Consider the following 22197-nt stretch of genomic DNA (forward strand, 5'->3'; position numbering starts at 1 on the left):
ACTCTCTGACATACATCACAGCAGGATCCGCTATGACCCACCTCCCAGAATATTGGAAATAAAAGCAAAAATAAACAAATGGGACCTAATTAACCTTAAAAGCTTCTGCACATCAAAGGAAACTATTAGCAAGGTGAAAAGACAGCCTTCAGAATGGGAGAAAATAATAGCAAATGAAGCAACTGACAAACAACTAATCTCAAAAATATACAAGCAACTCCTCCAGCTCAACTCCAGAAAAATAAATGACCCAATCAAAAAATGGGTCAAAGAACTAAATAGACATTTCTCCAAAGAAGACATACAGAGGGCTAACAAACACATGAAAAGATGCTCAACATCACTCATTATCAGAGAAATGCAAATCAAAACCACTATGAGGTACCATCTCACACCAGTCAGAATGGCTGCGATCCAAAAGTCTACAAATAATAAATGCTGGAGAGGGTGTGGAGAAAAGGGAACCCTCTTACACTGTTGGTGGGAATGCAAACTAGTACAGCCACTATGGAGAACAGTGTGGAGATTCCTTAAAAAACTGGAAATAGAACTGCCTTATGATCTAGCAATCCCACTGCTGGGCATACACACTGAGGAAACCAGAAGGGAAAGAGACACGTGTACCCCAATGTTCATCGCAGCACTGTTGATAATAGCCAGGACATGGAAGCAACCTAGATGTCCATCAGCAGATGAATGGATAAGAAAGCTGTGGTACATATACACAATGGAGTATTACTCAGCCATTAAAAAGAATACATTTGAATCAGTTCTAATGAGGTGGATGAAACTGGAGCCTATTATACAGAGTGAAGTAAGCCAGAAGGAAAAACACCAATACAGTATACTAACGCATATATATGGAATTTAGAAAGATGGTAACAATAACCCTGTGTACAAGACAGCAAAAGAGACACTGATGTATAGAACAGTCTTATGGACTCTGAGGGAGAGGGAGAGGGTGGGAAGATTTGGGAGAATAGCATTGAAACATGTAAAATATCATGTATGAAACGAGATGCCAGTCCAGGTTCGATGCACAATACTGGATGCTTGGGGCTAGTGCACTGGGACGACCCAGAGGGATGGTATGGGGAGGGAGGAGGGAGGAGGGTTCAGGATGGGGAACACATGTATACCTGTGGTGGATTCATTTTGATATTTGGCAAAACTAATACAATTATGTACAGTTTAAAAATAAAATAAAATAAAAAAAGATATTCCCTCTAATTTAAAACACACACACAAAAATAATCAAGATATTTCAACAGACTGCTGAAACACAGAATATATCTGTGCCATTTCTTCTGTTAAGTACTAACATACATAAATTTCTTACATAATGGATGAGAAAATTTTATTTTTTAATATATAAATGATCTTTTCTTGTGTTGAAAGAAATTTGGCAGTCAACCTGCACCACCATTTATGCACAAAGTGGCTCAACCAACTACTGGCTTTCCTTCCAAATCTGGTAATTTGGGTCCCCTTAACGGCATAATGCTTGGGATGTTTTTCCCTGTGCAACACAAAATTTCGGGACAATGAAGTGTCTCTTTTGGCCAGCTGACTCTGTACAAAGGTCCTATCCATGTCCCCCCTTCAAACACTCTTGTAAATGTGTAACACCCCAAAAATCAACCTTAGCAAAAAACATAACTTGTCTTTCCTCTGGGCTAAAATCTTTAATTTGGGGAATGCAAATAAGTCTTTCAAGATAATTTTCAAATAGCTGAGAGAACCCACGAATATGTTGAAACCTGGTCACCCCAAACTATTTCCCCAAATTGTCTGTTTGCTTCATTTTTGATTCAGTTAAGAACTAGAGAAATATATTTTATGTAACTAGAACTCTCAACCCTAATAAAATCTTCTCTTTAAAAAAAAAGAAGTCAGGTTTTGCCCCCCTCCTCCTTTAGGTTTTCTCAACAGAGAAAAAAACAACTTAAAACACAATCAGCCTAAGTATTATGAAAAATGTATGCCTGAGGTAGGGCTTCCCAGGTGGCACTAGTGAAAGGACCTGCCGGTCAATGCAGGAGATGAAAGAGACGTGGGTTCGATCCCTGGGTCAGGAAGACTCCCCCCGCCGCCCCCCACTGCCAGAGAAGGAAATGGCAACACACTTCAGTATTCTTGCCTGGAGAATCCCATAGACAGAGGAGCCTGGTGGACTATAGTTCATAGGGTTGCACAGATCGGACAAGACTGAAGTGACTTAGTGCGCACACACACACCTGAGGTATCTTCAGTGATCTGATTTTTAACTAGACTCTTTGGCAGATGAAAATCATTAGCAAGAGAAACTGTAAAGTTTTTAAGATGTGTTGAAAAAGTTTCAGAGAAGACCTACAGCATACAGAGCTTCATAAACCTGAAATGACATTCTAAATTATACCTGGAAGTCAGTGATAACCAGAAGGTCTAGAATAAGAACTATGGATGAAATCTTGAAACATACTGGTCTCAGCAATGGCATCTTTACAGTAGAGATCAAAGGAGCCTGCATTAGAGCGCATCCTTTAATCTGAAGAGCATGGATAAATACCATCCTAGCGGCTATTGCTTCACCAGTAGAGAGTAGATTTGGGTTGGTGCCAAGGCAAAGGCACCTGAAGATCAGCGGACAAGAGGTTTTCTTCAGGCAAAGAGCATAATAGGATTCAACCACTGCCCTCAGCCTCTGGCCATTCTTGTATTCAATTAGTCATTCAATGTGCATGTTTGAGCACCTATCATGCATTATACACTTTCTGGGACACTCTAAATCAGCACTAAAGCTTTCCTATTTCATGAAACTGAGAATTCTACTGGAAGAAAATTTACAATAGCCAGTAAGCAAGTGAAAAATGGTCAGACAGCACCACTGACTCCATGGACATGAATTTCAGCAAATTCTGGGAGACAGTGAAGGACAGGGAAGCCTGGGGTGCTGCAGTCCATGGGGTACAAAGAGTTGGACATGACTTAGTGACTGAACAACAATAAGTGGAAAACTATCAGATGGATAAATGCTATAAAGCAAGCATAATAGGATGACATGATAGAAAGTAAATGGAAACAAGGGTAGGGATGGTTGGTTACTGGGGTCACAAAAGACCTTTCAGTTGAGTTGAGACCAGAATGACAAGAGGAGCCAGCAATGCCAAAATCTGAGGATGAAACATTCCAGGCAAGAGGACAGTTAGCTTGGTGGGTTAGGGAACATGAGAAGTCAGTGTGGCTGGAGTGTAGAGAGCTGTTTGTCCCCCAGCCAAGTGCCTATAAAAGTACACACTTCGGTTTCTGCCATACATTCTTCAAACTTAGGGTGAAACAGGGAAATCTAGAGGCAAAAATGTACCCATGTTTGTATAAAGCATAAAGAGATCTTGGGGGTCTTATGCATATAATAATGATCTTGATGGCAAGTATGTTTTCTAGTACTGAGAGACTGGACCCGTTTCTCAAGGTTGAAGGCAGAGAGTGCAAAGCTGGTAGGGTTAAGGAGAGCCCCAGGCGGCTGTGAGAGGAAGCGCAACTAACTGCCTATCCTCAGGAGGCCTCTGACCATAAAGGGAACACCAGAAATCTCTCCTTGATTCTTCAGGAGATTTGCACAAGGTCACAAGGTATCCTGTGGCACAGCAATCGCTCTCAAGCTTTTAACTCTCACCTGATTATTATATTCTGCCTTGAGTAATAGTTATTTCAGGATCTGTCTTCTTGCTACCATTAGCCTACAGGACATTTCTTGACAGAGACTGTTTCTTACCAATCTTTCTCTTTTCAGTATCTAATACAGTGCCTGGCACATAACAGATGCTCAGTAAATGATAAATTTCCTGGGTCTGCTTTTATTAGCCGAATATTCCAATTATAGGAAAAGCATTCCAATTATAATGGTGCCCACATAATATACTTGTTTTGGTGTATAAGTAATAAATCCTTAAGAACTTCTGTGTCATCGACCAAAGGACAGATTCCCGGCAACTCTTGGCATAAACAGATAATGATGCTTGCTGAACGCACGCATGCATGTCTGAACGGACAAATCTATGAACAAATGCCAGTAAGAACAATTGTAGTCGTAGTGATTTAATTCATTCAGCAATGAGTTTCCACCATATGCTCAACATTAAAGCTAAGTGTCACAGAGACAATGAGTAAGAGAGACATGGGCTCTGCCATAATGGAGCTGTGGGTCTAGTGGGGAAGCATAGCTGAGGTCATTACACATGTATGTAATTAGGCTGCAAGTGCTTTGAAGAGATGCATGAGCTAGTTTGATGGTCACAGAAGGCTTCTTTGAAGTCCACTTGAAAGATAAGGTCTACTTTATTCAAAATGTAGACAATGGGGTCAGTGACAGTAAATAATCATGAAGTCTTTAGGAACCACGTAGACATGGAGCAAGTGGTCAAGAAAGATGAGAACCGATGGTAGCTGCGACTGCCTCTTGGTAACTAGCTGGGGATGGATTCCTGAGGGACTAAGTGGAATCTTCCTCTTCGGCCATCTTTAACATTAGACTAGGGCTTTCCATGTGTGTCCCAATTGTGTGTGGTCTTGTTTAAACACAAGAGGATACACTGAACAACCTAAATTTGTCTTCTGCAGGCATTCTTGACCAGCCCACGATTCTTTTACTAGACACTTCAAACAGAGCAGCTTTGCTGTTTTTCTGACGTATACCAGGCAAAAATTGACATTTATTTTATGAGCTGAAGAAACAATGCATTGCCCTCATTCTCCCATCATTCAGGAAAAACAGCTAAGTGAAATTTTGGTCAAAATTTCCAAAGAGCTTTGGACTGAGGACAAGCATGGAAAAATTCAAGCCCAAACGAGAAATTTCCAGAATTTTAGAAGCAAGTGAAAACAGGGGGTTATAACAGTTCAGCACTTGCTGCCAGGAACAAAGTATATACGATATTATTTATTGCTGAAAGCCTTTCAGAGAGGCAGCATCTGGTTTCAGTGAGGTCTTGCTTTTATTCCCTCTAGCAGCTGGACTGAACACTACAGCACAAGGAGATCAACCAATTTGCCAAGGTGACACAGTGAGTTAGCGACTCTCTCCAGATTAGACCACAAGAGCCTCTGGCTCCTTGAATGCCAAGAATAAGTCACATGACCCATGCAGAGTTTAGCACTTTTTATCAACTCTCTCACTTTTCTCTAGTGGGAAGATCAGATATCACCCTGGATCCCTGTAAATGCCAACAGGCTGTGCCCCCTCCACTGGGATGTGTTCATTTAGGCTGTGTGTGCTAACAGCAGGAAGAGGCAGAAATGGTCCTGCAGTGTCCCGCTCATACTGGGAAGGGGATGATGGGGATCTGAGAAGCTGGGCACTCTGCTGTGGTCACTCCACATGTACTTCTGAGGCCAGGGAAAAGCTGATGAGGACGAGATTACTCTGCCAGGAGAAAGCGCCCCAAGCTTTTACTTCCCTGTGAGCCTTTTTTCCTACCCGTGTTATTGCTCACAGAGCCCTGGCTCCAGCAAACACATCCCTTCATTTCTTTTGCATATGTCTTCCATACCGACAGTGGAAAAGGAGGCTCTGTTGTTTCCTGAGCATATGTTTTCCCTACATCCCAAGAAGTCTGTTATTTGAGTTGCAAAGGGAACAAACACCACCACACACACTCACAAAATTTGTTTAATAAAAAATTTTAGCATTCATCCAATGGCCAAATTATCTACCAATCACTCTCCCCTTTGTATATGTGTTTGTACACACATATGCTATTATTATAATGCTAGTAATAAAAATAATTATCAAGATATTCATATAAAACTATTAATACTATTCATTATTAATATACTGGAATCAAGAGACCAATTTTAGGGAAAGAAGCAGAAGGAAGGGCAGTGCAGGGAAAGGATCACAGTCATTGTTTTTAATGTCTAAACTTCCAGCTGGTGGGTAATCTGAGAAGACCAGAAAACAGAACGCTGAGCCAGTTCATTGTGTTAATGGACTTGGCATATTCTAAATTGTTCAGAAGAATATCAGGAAAGGAACAAGACCTCATTTGGTCCTTAGACTCTGCAATGGCAAGAGCACAGCATCAAGAGAAATTATGCCAAGTGTTTGGATTACATGATCATGCCCAGAAGACATGCCTTTTTAATAACGTAAAACATACATCTACCCAGAATGGCAGTAACCTAACCTTCACCGTAAGTTGAACAAACAAGACACCACTAAGAAACGTCTGACAATCTCAATACAACAGGATTTGGAAAATCAACTCAGAACTTATTAAGATGTCAAACACAATAGAAATAAAGAGCATTTCACTTTGTTTCCTTTATATCACATTTTTTCTTTTAATTGGAACAGACAACATAGGTCCTGACCATAAAGAAGTGATGACATATCCCCCTTTGACTTAATATTACTCCAAGGGACAGTTATGCTAATTTAGATACTGTACTCATTCATTCAGTGTTATTGAGTGCCTCCATGACCTGGGTACTGATACAGGCCCAAAGATGTAGTCATAGAGGACACAGACACCTTCCTGATCTCCTGGAAATTCTAATTCGCTAGTTTGATCTTATTTCAAAGTTCAATTATTGTTTTGATAAATCTCACTTCAAGTATTTAAAAGAAAATCTTCATCAGAGGAAAATTCTTGTTATTACTGTCTTTTCAAAATTTATTTTCTCAACCCCCATTTAATATCAGTCCATTGGTATTAAGTTAACAGTTACTATCTTCTTAGAGGAAAGAGATGGAACATAATAAAGCACTGTTTTTTGTGCTTTGAGAAGATAAATTTCTAAATAATAAATGTCTAATGAATTAACCAGTAGGTTTGGTTGCTACATGCCAAACCAAGGGCTGTCACAACAACCAGGCCAACTGAAGAAGATGCCTCCAAGTATTAAACTTAATTCTGTCTCAGCCATAAAAGCTAAGCTAACATCTTTAGCAAGCACCAGTAAATAATTACACATTTTGGCAAATAGGTTCAAACAATCAGGCTTCAAAGTTTGCCCCAATTACCTGTCCAAAAAATTCTTTGTACCAATAGGGATCAATCCGACCACAGGGACACCAGGCAACTGGGCAGGACATAAATCACACAGGTCCATACCTCTGGCTCAGTGTAGGCTCCAACCTTTTGCTGATGTACACCAAAGTCTGTCCAAATCATATAAGCATGCCTGTGTATCTCTTCTCGTGAAAAACTAAAAAACAGCCATTTTATATTTGAGATCCTTCCACTGTTTCTCTAACATTCTCTCCCTTCTCCTCCTCCCCACCCCTCACTGTCTTGTCCCCTTTCCTTTCATTGTTTCTCCCCTACTTTCTCTACAGGGTGAGATACTGTTCTAAGCTCTTTGTATATATTATCTAATTTCAAAACCCCGATGAAGAAACTCTGCAATCATCATATGTAGCAGAAGGTTACACAGCTTGGAAGCAGCCAAACCAAGATCAGGTTCCTGAAACCCAAGGTTACATAGCTTGGGAGCAGCCAAACCAAGATCCCAGTTAACCCTTCTGAGCCAACCACTGTGTCACGCTGCATCCAAGTGATTTTGGCTTATGTGTTTATGGTAAAGGTGAACCGTTTTTAGGCTTTAGGTTGCAGAGTACTAGTGATCCAGTTAACAAACTCTCACTTTAAAGGTGGCAATCAAAGTGGTAATTAATGGGGCAGTTTATTACATTTTATATGTTGGCTGCACCAACTTCAGGTCTTTTGCCTCTCCCATATGGGGAACACATTGACAAAAGTCAGAAACAAATACCAGTTAGAGGTTATGATCACTTAAACGAATAATCAAAAAGTAAATAAAAATCTATCTATAACATTACAGTTTTTCTCTGTATCCACTCCAAAAGTAAGCCAAATAAAGCCTTTGTTTCCAGTGACAATCATTATTGTTATTCACTTCATGGGTCAGGAAGAGCTTTCAATGAGCATAGCTCTAAGATTTAAACTAAATGACTTGATGGAGAGAAAACGAAAATACGAACTACTGCAAGATCAACCTGCCCAATGAACTAATTTCTAGACTGTGATAAAATGGAAGAAATGCAAGGATTGCTACCGCTCTCCTTCAACAACCATTTTCCAACTCAGCTCTGGTCTTACCGGTGCTGAAGCCTGGACCACCCACTAAATTTTCTACAGCTAAACAAACAGCTACAGTCCAGAGAAACACAAATTTCTTGGCTTACTGTTTTTATATCCACCCAGTGTTAAGTCAAGACTGTGTTCCAGAAGGTCACAGACTAAATCCAATAACACGCAATGGGGATCTTAATTAAGCCTTACTGCCAAATGAAGGAAATCATTAAGTTAGTCCTCAACCTGTGTCCACCATCTCTCTTCTTTCCTGTGAACAACTAACTCCCAGGTAAACAGAAGCCAAAGCTATGGAGATGACCCAGAGCACAGTAAGATGGATCTCACAGACGAAGAAAAATGCAACAGCTTATAAAGTGGGTTTCATTAGTAAACTGAAAGAATTAACAATAGGAAGAGAGTATACTGGAAGATAAGGAAGGAAACACATGATAACAACAGTTGCAAACAGTAGCTGTCTGCCATGAACGAGACACTAGCCTATGCCAAAGTAAACTACGAGGAAAAGAAATCTGTTTTTACCAGTAAGGCAAAACTGCTTTCTGGATTTGCAATCATTTCCCTGTAGAGTCATTCTTTGGTTTTCTGGAAGGGACCAGGTTCAAGGTCTCTATGGAAGTCTGATGAGATCTGGGAAAAAGCAGCAGCTAGTATGTATTTAGCAAACATATTAAGGGTCTACTAATGTGTAAGATACTGCATCTTGGGTAAACCTGCACCGTGCTTTATGACTCTGTGGCAGAAGTACTCTCTGCAACTTCAGTTGTGCTCTTGATAAAAGGTAACAGCCCTCTTCTGGCCACCTTTAATGAGACAGCTGGCTTTGTGACTTAGCTGGCCCATCACGCCCCCACCACTCTTTCTCCTCCAAGATGTCACAAATTCCCAGTGAAATGGAGTGTCTTATTGGTCCCTAAAGACCCAGTCTTCTTTTAGACGTTGGAAACGTAGAAAAGTTTACAAAGCTCCTTTATCAAATGGAACTGGGATGATACTATTTACGGGGACCCCATGGACCCTCCCACAATCTTTTCCTTCCATCTTCCCTTCTCTTTCTGTAATAACTACCGATCTTTACCAATGTCCCTGCCATGACAGAGTTCCAGGGGCATGCCTGGGCATTGCCTCACCAGAGGTCCCAGGTTCATCTCTGCCCTGTCCTCCATCTTCCTGAGGTCATGCCCCAACTTTGACCTCTGTTTCTTAAATCCTGAACCTTGTTCTATGGCTTCTTCACTAAAGTTGATTTCAGATTATCTATCTCTGGATTTTTTTTTTCTTGCATCTAGAACCATTTATGTCCACGATCATGAATAGCTGGGAGTTTACATAAACCCAGATAATAATTTTTGGGGATCACAAATTCTAACAAGAGGGAAGAAAGGGCTGGGTTATCAGAGAAGCAAGGCTAAAGATTTCTCCAAGAAATATAGCATGAATTTATCTTCTGAGTGTGAAATCTCTGGGTCTGCCTACCCAAGGAAGATTTGCAGAACAAATCTTGTTTGAGGACCTACAATAGGCCACTTGTAAGCGGCCAGATTTCTGCACGTGGAATCCAGAACATAGCTGTAAGGTGCATCTTTTGACTTAAGCAATTATTTTACTATATTTAGTCACAGTTCTGGTCAAGAACTTGCCCAAATTTGACTAGGAAAAATAACAAAGTAAGTTTTATTTTGATTTTCCTGTAATTAAACATAATTTTTTCAAGAACCTATAGGATAGTAAAGAACTTTTATATCAACCTCATTCATGTCTACAGCCAACTCATGCTTAATTACTAGAAAAGGGAACAGGAGAAAGGAGGAAGGTAAGATACATAAGTTAAAGTCACAGATAATCCCCAAACCTCTTTAATCAAGTTTTAGCCTCATCCTGCTAAGCCTTTTATCAGAGTTGCTAAGAAAGAACCAATGTGACATACTTAAGCTTTATCTCATCCATTTCCTCTCCCTGGCCTCTAGTTGGGCTGCTAATAAGCTATGAAGTTGCCAAAGATAGCTGGCCTCCACATGGAAGGGAGAGGACTAGAGGCTGAATAATCCACAAAGTCATTTGGAGACTGCACAAATGACTTTTTACTGTGTACAACTCATCCCAGCCTTGGGATGAGATGATTAAAGAGGCTGAGTAGGGCATTTTCCTCTCATATAACCTATACAGTTGAAATCTCACCAAAGAGGTAAGTTTGGGGTGGTGGTGGTGGTTAAAACATTAGGTCTCTAGTAACCATTTGATTATGGAAATTTGGCCACATTAGTCTACTGAGATGCAGAAATGTGGAGGAGCTAATCAGTGATACCCAACCTGTTAGTGGCAGACCAGAAGACTATGCTTACAGAAGGGTACTGTTTTCATCATAAACTTCACGAAGGATCTAATTCAATTTTATTTCCTTGATCATTAAATTTTTTTTTCTCCCAGAGCCACGAGTTCAGGACATCAAAGAAAGAACCTTAAGGTGTTCAAAAATTTTTATTTTGGCAGGGGGGCTGGCGTTAAAACACCACAAGTTGAGAAGTAGATCAGAGCTGGTAGAAGGAACCTTAAACAGAATTGAGAAAGAAGATGTGTCACAACTAAAATATCCAAGTCAAAAACTGTTATGGGGTGTCTACTTATGCCATTACTTTTATTAATTCACAGTCTATAAAGCTAGTTTTCAATGAGCAACCTGCTAGTCAAGTGCAGGACCCTAAAGGATTTGAATATATAGTTAAGCTTTACTACAGAGAAAATGCAGAAATGAATATTGATAGATCATTCATTCAAATATATATTAATATTCACTGTTGCATTTTCTCTACCTTTTCTGTCTCCTGACACCTTAACTGTCTCCTGAGAAATCTGTATACGGATCAAGAAGTAACAGAAACAGACATGGAACAATGGACTGGTTTAAAATTGGGAAAGGAGTACATCAAGGCTGTATATTGTTGTCACCTTGCTTATTTAACTTACATGCAGAATACATCATGCAAAATGCCAGGCTGGGTGAATCACAAGAGGAAATCAAGATTGCTGGCAGAAATATCAATAACCTCTGATATGCAGATGATACCATTCTAATGGCAGAAAGCAAAGAGGAACTAAAGAGCCTCTTGATGAAGGTGAAAGAGGAGAGTGAAAAGGCTGGCTTAAAACTCAACATTGGAAAAATGAAGATCATGGTATCCAGTCCCATCACTTGATAGCAAATAGAGGGGAAAAAGTGGAAACAGTGACAGCCTTTATTTTCTTGGGCTCCAAATCACTGTGGACAGTGACTGCAGCCATGAAATTAAAAGATGCTTGCTCCTTGGAAGAAAAGTTATGACAAACATAGACAGCATATTAAAAAGCAGAGACATTACTTTGCTGACAAAGGTCTGTCTAGTCAAAGCTATGGTTTTTCCAGTAGTCATGTATGGATGTGAACTGCTGCTGCTGCTAAGTCGCTTCAGTCGTGTCCGACTCTGGGCCACTCCATAGACGGCAGCTCACCAGTCTCCGCCATCCCTGGGATTCTCCAGGCAAGAACACTGGAGTGGATTGCCATTTCCTTCTCCAATGCATGAAAGTGAAAAGTGAAAGTGAAGTCCCTCAGTCATGTCCAATTCTTCGTGACCCCATGGACTGCAGCCTACCAGGCTCCTCCATCCATGGGATTTTCCAGGCAAGAGTGATGGAGTAGGTTGCCATTGCCTTCTCCGATGGATGTGAGCACTGGATCATAAAGATAGCTGAGAACTGAAGAACTGATGCTTTTGAATTGTGGCACTGGAGAAGACTCTTCAGGGTCCCTTGAACTGCAAGGAGACCAAACCAGTCAATTCTAAGGGAAATCAGTCCTGAATGTTCATGTGAAGGACTGATGCTGAAGCTCCAATACTTTGGCTACCTGATGCAAGGAGCTGACTCATTGGAAAAGACCCTGATGCTGGGAAAGACTGAGGGCAGGAGGAGAATGGGGAAACAGAGGATGAGATGGTTGTATGGGATCACTGACTCGATGGACATGAGTTTGAGCAAGCTCTGGATATTGGTGATGGACAGGGAAGCCTGGCATGCTGCAGTCCACAGTGTGGCAAAGAGTCAGACATGACTTAGCAACTGAACAACAACAAATGTATATAAATCATATATGTGTGTGTACGTCTATGTGTGTGTGTGTGTATGTATTATATATTCACGAAACAAATAAGTCCTTCTATTATATGCCAGGCACTCATCTAAGCACTGGGGACAGACATCTTTTCTCCAAACAAGCTGTCAGTTCCAAGAAGCCAAGTACTGTTTGGGAAAGGTGAGGAATGGGAAGACCAATCCAGTCATATCACCTAAAACTTTGAGAGTTCCCTAGGGGGGGTCAAGTTCACAAGGGTCTGCTGCTCTCGTCAGGATTTCCTATACTCCCCCTCACCTCTGTGCCTAATTATTCACCATATATTGATGAATACACTGGAATCTGTACATTTCTGTGCCTTAAATGGCACCTGCCGACTCCTGGATCCACTGGAATGACTCCGGTCTGCACCCTAACCTTGAGAACCTCTGCACTTATTACCCTCTGCCCTATCAACCTCAAACACCACCACCACCTCTCAACACCACCCTCATGAAACCACGTCCAGCACCAAAAGGAGTTAGTCATCATCTCCCTTCCCCTTCATAATATTAGCATAAACCAGTGCCATGGCCATCACTGTGGAATATTGGGAGGATCTGTGTTCTCTAACTATACATTAAGACTGGTAGTGGGTATAGAGGTAATACATTTCAAATTTCCATCAAAAATCAATTTTACAGTAACCCATAGCAGTTAGAGCATAGGCTAACATTTGAAAAGCCACAAACCTAATTAACCTAACTTTTAATTGATCTCATAAAAGCTTGGATTTCTAAAGGGGAACAAACAGTACTTATGTTGGTAGAAGGGTATAAAAAGATACACGCAACTTGGCACCACAATCTTTTCTAGCACACCCTTTATAATAAATGACTAAAATACCAAAGCTTAAAAGGTTAGAACATCCTCGGGGGCACTGTGGTGAGTATGAAACAGCATGCAAGTCTGATGCATACCAAAGAAGACACGAAAACAGGCTTGATAAAATCCACTCTTCCTGTCACATATGCAGACAAACATATAAATAACATCAGAAGAAAAATAAAGGCAGACAGACTGTTCTCTAGCCTGGAAGGAAATTCTGAAGAATTCTAAAGGAGTTCGAGGTTCATTCATTCAGTCGACATTTTTGAAATGCCTCTCTCACATGTGGGCCTAAGTTCCAGGCACTGAAGATCTAGCGGAGAAAAACACAGGAAGCAAATAAAATGAAAAAGTCCACAATCCTTGCCTTCCCAGAAGCTTGTAGACTTACGGATGTGGGTCAGGCAATAAGTGAGTCATATATATCAGATGATAAGCGCCATGGGGAAAAATAAACAACGACGTGCAGGAGAGCGTCGGGGTTGGGGGGACAGTGAGGCTGTTGTCCTCTTAAAGGAGCTGTCCAGGGAAGGTGCCATATGCAGGACACATTAGCATAAAGATCTGAAAAAGATGAAGAAATCAGGAGGATTTAGGAGGAAGGTCTCACCAGGTGGTAAGAAGAACAAAGACAGAAGCCTGTCGGTGAGTGCTCTCCTGACACATAGGAGGAGGAGGCAAGACAACTGAGAGTAAGCCAGGACAGGCTGTTCTGTTGCAACGTGTGTTTCTGTAACAGTAATTAGCTCATAGGCTATTGGCAGATAGTAGCATAAATGTTGGTATAACATGGAAACATTTGTTTTGTTTTTTTTCTTAGGCAAAAGGAGCCAGAAGAGCCAGAATAGAATTCTCATCTTTTAGCAGGAAAGGAGAAAGACCTTAGGTTGGCTGCCGCACAGGCCAGAGGGATTTCACCTCCAACTGAGAGAATGAGCACCTGCCCCTTGCTGTCTCCCCAAAAACGTGCAGCTCTCCCAAGCTATCTCTGGTGAGTGCTGGGGTTTTAAGTCATAGAAGATTAGGAGAGGCCCACTCTAATCCTACTTTCCCCCCCAAGTCCTATTTTTTTGAGTACATTTTTCAGATGTAAGGAAGAACATGGGCTTCCCTGGTGGCTCAGCTGGTAAAGAATCTGCCTGCAATGCAGAAGACCTGCGTTCAATCCTTGGGTCAGGAAGATCCCTTGGAAAAGGGAACAGCTACCCACTCCTGTATGCTGGCCTGAAGAATTCCGTGGACTGTAGAGTCCAAAGGGTCACAAAAAGTCGGACACAACTGAGTGACTTTTTTTTTTTTTTCCAGAACACAGAGTTTTACAGGAAGTGTGTACGTGCTAAGTCATGTCCAACTCTTTGCAACCCTGTGGACTCTAGCTGGCCAGGCTCCTCTGTCCATGAGATTCTCCATACAAGAGTACTGGAGTGGGTAGGTATGCCCTTCTCCAGCAGATCTTCCCAACCCAGTGATTGAACTTATGCCTCTTAGGTCTCCTGCATTGGGAAGGTGGGTTCTTTACCACTAGTGCCACCTGGGAAGCCCCTGTTTTACAGGACACACATATACTGTTATTCCAGAGACATCTGCCGAGTGCAGGGCCTCACAGGACACACGAAATGGGAGGGTACTGGTGGGCTTTGAGAGGAGGCATGAGATGACCTGATGCACTGATAATAAAAGCAGTGGTACAATGGAGGAACAGAGGGTGAGCAAGTGGAAAGCAACAGACCAGTGAGGGGCCTTTGCAACAGTCAGGTGAGAGAGGGCTGGCCCAGGAAGTGAGCAGTGACAATGGAGTAAGACAGAGCCAAGAGGACTCCACTGCTTTTCAGCCTAAGCAACTGACACTAGATGACTGAAGGGTGATTCAGTTAAGGGTGGTCACTTCAATTTTGGTGAACTCAATTTCGAGTGGCTATAAATCAAGTGGGAATTTCAACTAGGTAGAACGGCAACCCCACTCCAGTACTCCTGCCTGGAAAATCCCATGTACGGAGGAGCCTGGTAGGCTGCAGTCCATGGGGTGGCTAAGAGTCAGGCACGACTGAGTGACTTCACTTTCACTTTTCACTTTCATGCATTGGAGAAGGAAATGGCAACCCACTCCAGTGTTCTTCCCTGGAGAATCCCAGGGACAGGGGAGCCTATTGGGCTGCCATCTATGGGGTCGCACAGAGTCGGACACGACTGAAGTGACTTAGTGGCAGCAGCAGCAGTCAAAATAGACGTGTCCAAAACTCAGGAGGGAACAGTTTGAAAGTTTTCAGTGTATATTATATTAAACCCTTAGAGTAAATGTATTCAAATTTTCAAAGACTGATTTTTCCAGTAACCTACTAGCAGCTGGAGTAGAAGCCAAAAGCTACAAAACCTGTGGACTTGGGTTTTAATTCTTAGTATGAGAGCCTGGATTCCTGGAATGGGAGTAGGGGAGTGCTTATGGTGGGAGAAGGGTGCCGGAAAAGGTCTGAAGCCAGCTCTGGGTCATTCTAACAGTCAGAGGTGGGGGTAATGAGCAAAAATAGCAAAGAGCTTACAAGGAAGACCTGTGAAGTGTGAGAAAAACTAGAAAAATGTAGCGTCCTGGACATCAAGTAAGAAGTGTGGGTGATCCAAGAGGTGAACTGAGATGAGGACTGAGGACGTGCTACTGAATTTAGCAAGTGGGACAGGGCAGCAGCTGTCCCAGTGGCCAAGCTCAGCTTCCATCCGCTGTCCCACCATAGTCAGTGGGGTACATTTCAGCCAAACATGGAGTTTTGTTGAAAAGGATAGAAAAATGGGGGGGGGGGCGGGGCTAAAAGAAGACATAGGATCTACAATTATATGCTTATCTTTTATAATAATGTTGGGACACTATGGCATGTTTTTATGGTGATGGAATGATCCAGTGGAGAGGAAAAAATAAATCTGAGAGAGAGAGGCAGAGTTGTGGGGGTAATGTCCCTAAGAAGAAGGCAAGAGAGAAAGCAGGTGTCATGTGAAGAGGTTTGCCTACAAAATGCTGTGTTAACAGGAGGAAGGCAGAGCTGATGGGCACTGACTCCAGGAGAGAAGCAGGTGTGGTGGGAGCTTGCAGATTCCCTTCTGTTGTGCGTGGGGTCTATCTTCAGTGAGAGAGAAAGGCGGCTATCTGCACAGACGTAGGATGCAGGAAGGAAGTGTTAGGGGCTTGAGGAGAGCAGTGAGAAGAGCTGTGAAATAGTTGTCTAGACAAAGTGAATGGATCAGGGAAGACGGCTTTGCCAGTTGTATGAAAAACTTGGGGAGGTTAGTGGCCGTGCATTTAACCAGCAACCGACCATCATGGTGTGTGTTTTCTCCTGTCATATTCAGCTCTCAGGTGCTGGCATGGTGTAGGTACAGAGCTGGATTTATTCTGGGCTGGAATTTTGCCAAACAAAAGTATGATGAAGCAAAAGAAGTACAAAACATTATAATCAATTGCTGCAGTCTGAAGCCAAATTCATCAGCTGAAATCTTAATACCCAAAGGTGATGGGATTAGTGGTGAGGCCTTTGGGAGGTGATTTGGTCTTGAGCCCTTGTAAATGGGATAAGGGATCTTATAGAGACCCCAGAGAGCTCTGTAGACCCTTCCACCGTGTGGGCATACAATGAGAAGTTCGAGACCCAGAAGAGGCCCCTCACCCAACCAAGCTGGCACCCTGATCTTAGACTTACACCCTGAGAATTGTGAGCAGTATGTTTCTAGCATTTGTAAGCCACTTAGACTGTGGCGTCTTGTTCTAGCAACTCAGAAACGACTTAGGTATGAGCCATAGAATAAAGGCATTGGGTAAGGATGTTTATTTCTTGTCAAGCTGCCAATGGAACATTAATCAGTATAGCCTTTAACCAAGCGACAGCCCACAACTAAACATCTCATCACATAGTGATACTTCTGTCCCTTTTAAAGACATTATTTTTCCCTTTCCTGCTGGTGAAACAACAGTAACTTCAAATACAGACTCCCTGTTGGCTGATGTGTAAGATGGGCAATACCACTGTTCATACTGAGAGCAGTCATCTCTTGGGACTCACTATTTATAATAAAGAATCCCCAACCCTGCCTGCCATGAGGACTCTGGAAGATACCAGGGCTGCAAGAGCATAGGGCAGAACACGACCCAAGAGCTGGGAAATCATTCGCAGGGTATTTTTAGGCTTATGCCTCCTCCAGGCTTTCTTACCACTCCTAGTTTATCCCTAGTTATTATACTCCTTGCAGAAATTCTCAATGACATTCTCACTTTTCTTGTTTTTCTTGTTTGCTATCGGGGAGCTACAGGGCCAGCCCCCTTTGGCCCTACAACCACATTCAGTGCTGCGACTGGGACAGATGGAAATGAGCAGCAATTCTATCTGCCATCAGGTGACTCCAAGTGTATTTGAAGGCGATTCAGAAAGGAGATGCTAACCCAAGATTAAATGAGTTTAGGGCTCGGAATTCCTTGAATACACCGTTCCTTTTGGGGGGCAGTTTGTGGGGGCAGCATTTCCCACCTGGGCCAGTTCGTCTCTGATTAACTCTTCTTCCCTAGAGGATCCATTCTGGGTTTCTCTCTTTACTGCACCTCAGAAGGCTGGTCTGCTGGGGGCAGAATCTGCAGGCTCCCTTCCTGGCTGACTCTCCACTGCGTTTGAACAAAAGAGACCAGGAGGTTGAGAAAGAGGTCGGGGATGACCTCCCCCCGAGTCCCCACGCTCTGTCAGAACCTGTCCCCACCGGACCTTAGCTTCTGTCATATGGTCCCTCCTCCCAGAACAACGGTAACACAATTTCCTTCCACTGCTGCTCCAGGTCTAGGGGTGACAAGAGCCTCCCTGGGGCCGGGGTCTGAGAACCTCAACATGCCTTGTTGGTGACTTTAGCCCCACCCATACTTCCTGCATTTCCCCTTCATTAAAGTCTCAGGAACCTCTCGAGTTAGATTCTGTTTCTTGCTGACTGACACATAAACCATTTTAAATTCCACTATGTGTAATTTGGGTTCTTCCCAGATAGAGCTGGTGGTAAAGAACCAGCCTGCCAGTGCAGGAGATGCCAGAGATGTGGGTTCAATCTCTGGGTTGGAAAGATCCCCTGGAGGAGGGCATGGCAACTCACTCCAGAAATCTTGCCTGCAGAATCCCACAGACAGAGGAGCTTGGTGGGCTACAGTCCACAGGGTCGCACAGAGTCAGAAACGACTAAAGCGACTTACCACACACACACACACACACACACACACACAACTTTACAACTATGGTGCTGAAGCTGCTAGACCAGAGGAAGGAAAAGCAAATTCCAAACAAATAATATATTCATTCATTCAATGTAGGTGAAAATGCTAACATCTATGCCTTGTTAAAGGGAGAGACAGAACTCCACTGTAAGAACCTCAGAATAACTTAACAGGGAACCAGGTTTACAAACGGCTTTTTTCAATAGAAGTTTCACTTCTCAAATTGAAGGATACTTACAAAGGCTAGTGATCACCTTTGTTGAAGTCTTTTTCCATTAACTGTGACTGTGATATAATTACGGCTTCCCTGGTGGTTCTGTGGTAAAGAATTTGCCTGCCAATGCAGGGGACATGTGCAGATGTGGGTTTAATCCCTGTGTTGGGAAGACTGCCTGGAGAAGGAAATGGCAACTCACTCCAGTATTCTTGCCTGGGAAATACCATGGACAGAAGAGTCTGGTGGGCTACAGTCCATGGGGTTGCAAAAGAGCTGGACACAACTGAGCAACTAAACAACAACAATCAGCTTAATAGGATTTTTGGGGAGGTTGTCCTGGCATAATAAAAGGCCCTAAGATTGTGTTTCAGAGAATGAAACACAGGAAAGAAGAATTTTAATATACTTCAAAAAAAGTTTAGCAGTAACAACTGGCCCATTCAATAGCTAATTTGTGCTAAGTCAATAGATTAGAAATACAGTCTTATATTTACTGAAGATTAGCAGTCTGGCTATAAAAACTGAGGTCAAAGAATACTGCTGTTAATTTTCAATGAATTCGCTTAATAATCAACTGCTAATGACCATATCCCCATTTCCTTGTAAGGACCCAGAATCCTGAAAGTCTAGGGGAAAATCTGCTGGTATCACCCAGGTGAACTCAGGTCAGGGTGAGATTTCTAAAAAAGATCCGAGTCCAATAGGTTCTTATCTAAAAGAAAATAACTTTTCAGATTGACCAATGTCACTGGTGATGTAAACACCCAACAGATGTCAACAATAGATTGCACAAGACAGCCTATGAAGTCTGGCTTGAAGGATTAAAAAATGTATTCCTGTTAAGAACTAATAAACAGGCAATCTACCACTCAATTTAGGAGTGATCAAACATATTTTGCTGTACGGTGAGCAAAGGACTATATGTTGGCAACTTTTTGCTTCCAAGAAGCATGGTAAAGTATGCAAAACTAGACAAAGCTTAGTCAAATTCCAGCTGTGCCTTTCTTACTTTCATTAATCTTGAGCATGTAAGTTAACTTCTCTCAGCCTTATTTTATCATTCAAAATACAGGGAAAATATTTATTTCTCTTGCTTCAAAGATTTCATCGTTTATAAGATGTCCTGTCTTGGGAGCTCAGTCCAGTGCTCTATGACAACCTAGAGGGGTGTGAGGGGATGAGGTTCAAGAGGGAGGGGCTATATGTATGTTTATAGCTGATTCACTTCATTATACAACAGAAACTAACACAATATTGTAAAGCAATTATCCTTTAATTAAAAATAAATTTTAAAAAACAGATGCCCTGCTCTCTCACTTAGAAATGACATCTGGGAGAGAAAAAAAGAGAAAAACATTACCACAGTAAATATATGTATCAATTATACAGGGCATCTGGACTTTAGAAATATTAAACTGGATAAAATTTCCATCTTGGAATCTGGAAAATAGAGAATTCCAGAAAAGCATCTACTTCTGCTTCATTGACTGCACTAAAGACTTTTGACTGTGTGCATCACAACAGACTGAGAAAAATTCTTAAAGAGAAGGGAATACCAGACCACCTTATCTGCCTCCTGAGAAATGTATGTAGATCAAGAAGTAACAGGTAGAACTGGACATGGAACAATGGACTGGTTCCAGATTGGGAAAGGAGTATGTCAAGGCTGTATATTGTTACCCTGCTTATTTAACTTACATGCAGAGTACATCATGTGAAATGCCAGACTGGATGAAGCACAAGCTGGAATCAGATATGCAGATGACACCACCCTTATGGCAGAGTGAAGAGGAACTAAAGAGCCTCTTGATGAAAGTGAAAGAGGAGTGAAAAAGCTGGCTTAAAGCTCAACATTCTAAAAACGAAGATCATGGCATCTGGTCCCATCAGTTCATGGAAACTAGATGGGGAGATGATGGAAACAGTGACAAACTTTATTTTCTTGGACTCCAAAATGACTGCAGATGGTGACTGCAGCCATGAAACTAAAAGACACTTGCTCCTTGGAAGAAAAGCTATGACCAACCTAGACAGTGTATTAAAAAACAGAGACATCACTTTGCCAACAAAGGTTTGTACAGTCAAAGCTATGGTTTTTTCCAGTAGTCATGTATGGGTGCGAGAGCTGGCCCATAAAGAAGGCTGAGTACCAAAGAACTGATGGTTTCGAACTGTGGTGTTGGAGAAGACTCTTCAGAGTCCCTTGGACTACAAGGAGATCAAATCAGTCAATCCTAAAGGAAAACAACCCTGGATATTCATTGGAAGGACTGAAGCTGAAGCTCCAATACTTTGGCCACCTGATTCAAAGAGCCAACTCACTGGCAAAGACCCTGATGCTGGGAAAGATAGAAGACAGGAGGAAGAGGGGATGACAGAAGATGAGCTGATTGGATGGCATCACCAACTCAATGGACATGAGTTTGAGTAGGCTCTGGGAGATGGTGAAGGATAGGGAAGCCTGACGTGCTGCAGTCCATGGGGTCACAAAGAGTTGGACACAACTGAGCAACTGAACAAGAACAAAGTGCTTACTATGTTCCAGGCCCTAACTGCATTATGTATAGTATTAGTGTATTATCATAGCAATCCAAAGGACAGCGTAATAGGCACTATTGTCCCATTTTACAGAAGAGAACACCGAGGCCCACACAGGATAAGAGAACCTCACAGAGGCACACTCTTAGTCAGAGTCAGTGCTCTGAGTCAAAGCCACGGCTGCCTGACTCCAAAGTCTGGATTCTTCTCATTGAGTTATGCCTCCTACTTGACTTTTCATTTGCTCCTTCTTGTTTCACTGCTGGAAGTCTCATGTTTTTAACAAAACTAGTAATTCCACAGGAGCAAGGACAATGTTACCTATTCCTTTTGACAATGGATGGCACAAGACTGGGCCCTGGGTAGATGCTCAAAGGATGTTTGCTAAGTATACGACAGCACTTTAAAAGAATTATGACTTGGTAAAAGCAAAAAACCGTGAATACTGAAGTACTTGGAATGAGCAAACTGAGGATAAGAAATTGCTCAAGAAATGAGCTACATTTGGAGGCCATCCCTTTTCAGTAAGTACTTCCTTGCTTTTTATTTGTTTAAATCACTCTTGATTATCAGTCCAAGAATTGGGCTTCAACAGAAATGCTCCTCAGCTCTATGAAGTAGAATTCTAGCATTTTCTCCTGCTACTCCTGGGCCACTTCTCCTTTCTTTAAACAGCCAACAACTCCCAGCACGCATGCTCAACAACCCTCAAGGCAGGCCAGGCCTGAGAGGCGTGTAGGTCAAATCTGACTGTCATTGAGAACAGGGAAACAGCTTCCAATTGGTACAGGTAACCTCGTTTAATGCTAACATTAAAAAACCTGAGAAGTTCTTGGCTGAATGGGACAGGGCTAACTAATGCCTCTTTTCATTTCACACTTAAAAGAGGATGAAGGCCCTCTTAAGATAGAGATCTAGAATATAAGGTAAGAATTTCCAAAAGACTGAAATCCTCAGCATCCTTGTCCTGTCCTCGAGATTTCACACTCCTTAGAAGACCATATTGCTCATACTGAAGATGGGCATAGGAGGCTCAGGTAACATGGGATCTTTACCTATACTCAGCTTTTCTGCATTTCCTCCTTGAAACTGGGCTTCCCTGGTGGCTCAGATGGTAAAGAATATGTCTGCAATGTGGGAGACC

At 42.2% G+C, this 22197-nt stretch overlaps 1 protein-coding gene across 3 annotated transcripts in view; it reads right to left on the reverse strand.

The window, feature by feature from the left end:
- The window catches only part of GHR (growth hormone receptor), a 312954-nt gene that overhangs the window by 211210 nt on the left and 79547 nt on the right, over window positions 1-22197 (reverse strand). Inside the window, exon 1 of one of the 3 annotated variants that reach the window (XM_010832816.1) lies at window positions 13463-13635. The exons of the other annotated variants lie outside the window; for them this stretch is intronic. The gene's annotated coding sequence lies outside the window, so the exon portion shown is untranslated. Of the gene's footprint in view, window positions 1-13462; window positions 13636-22197 lie in introns of those variants that run through there. 3 annotated transcript variants of the gene reach the window in all.

Source organism: Bison bison, unplaced genomic scaffold (genome assembly GCF_000754665.1).
Source record: "Bison bison bison isolate TAMUID 2011002044 unplaced genomic scaffold, Bison_UMD1.0 scf7180017862275, whole genome shotgun sequence".
NCBI classification, from domain to species: Eukaryota; Metazoa; Chordata; class Mammalia; order Artiodactyla; family Bovidae; genus Bison; species Bison bison.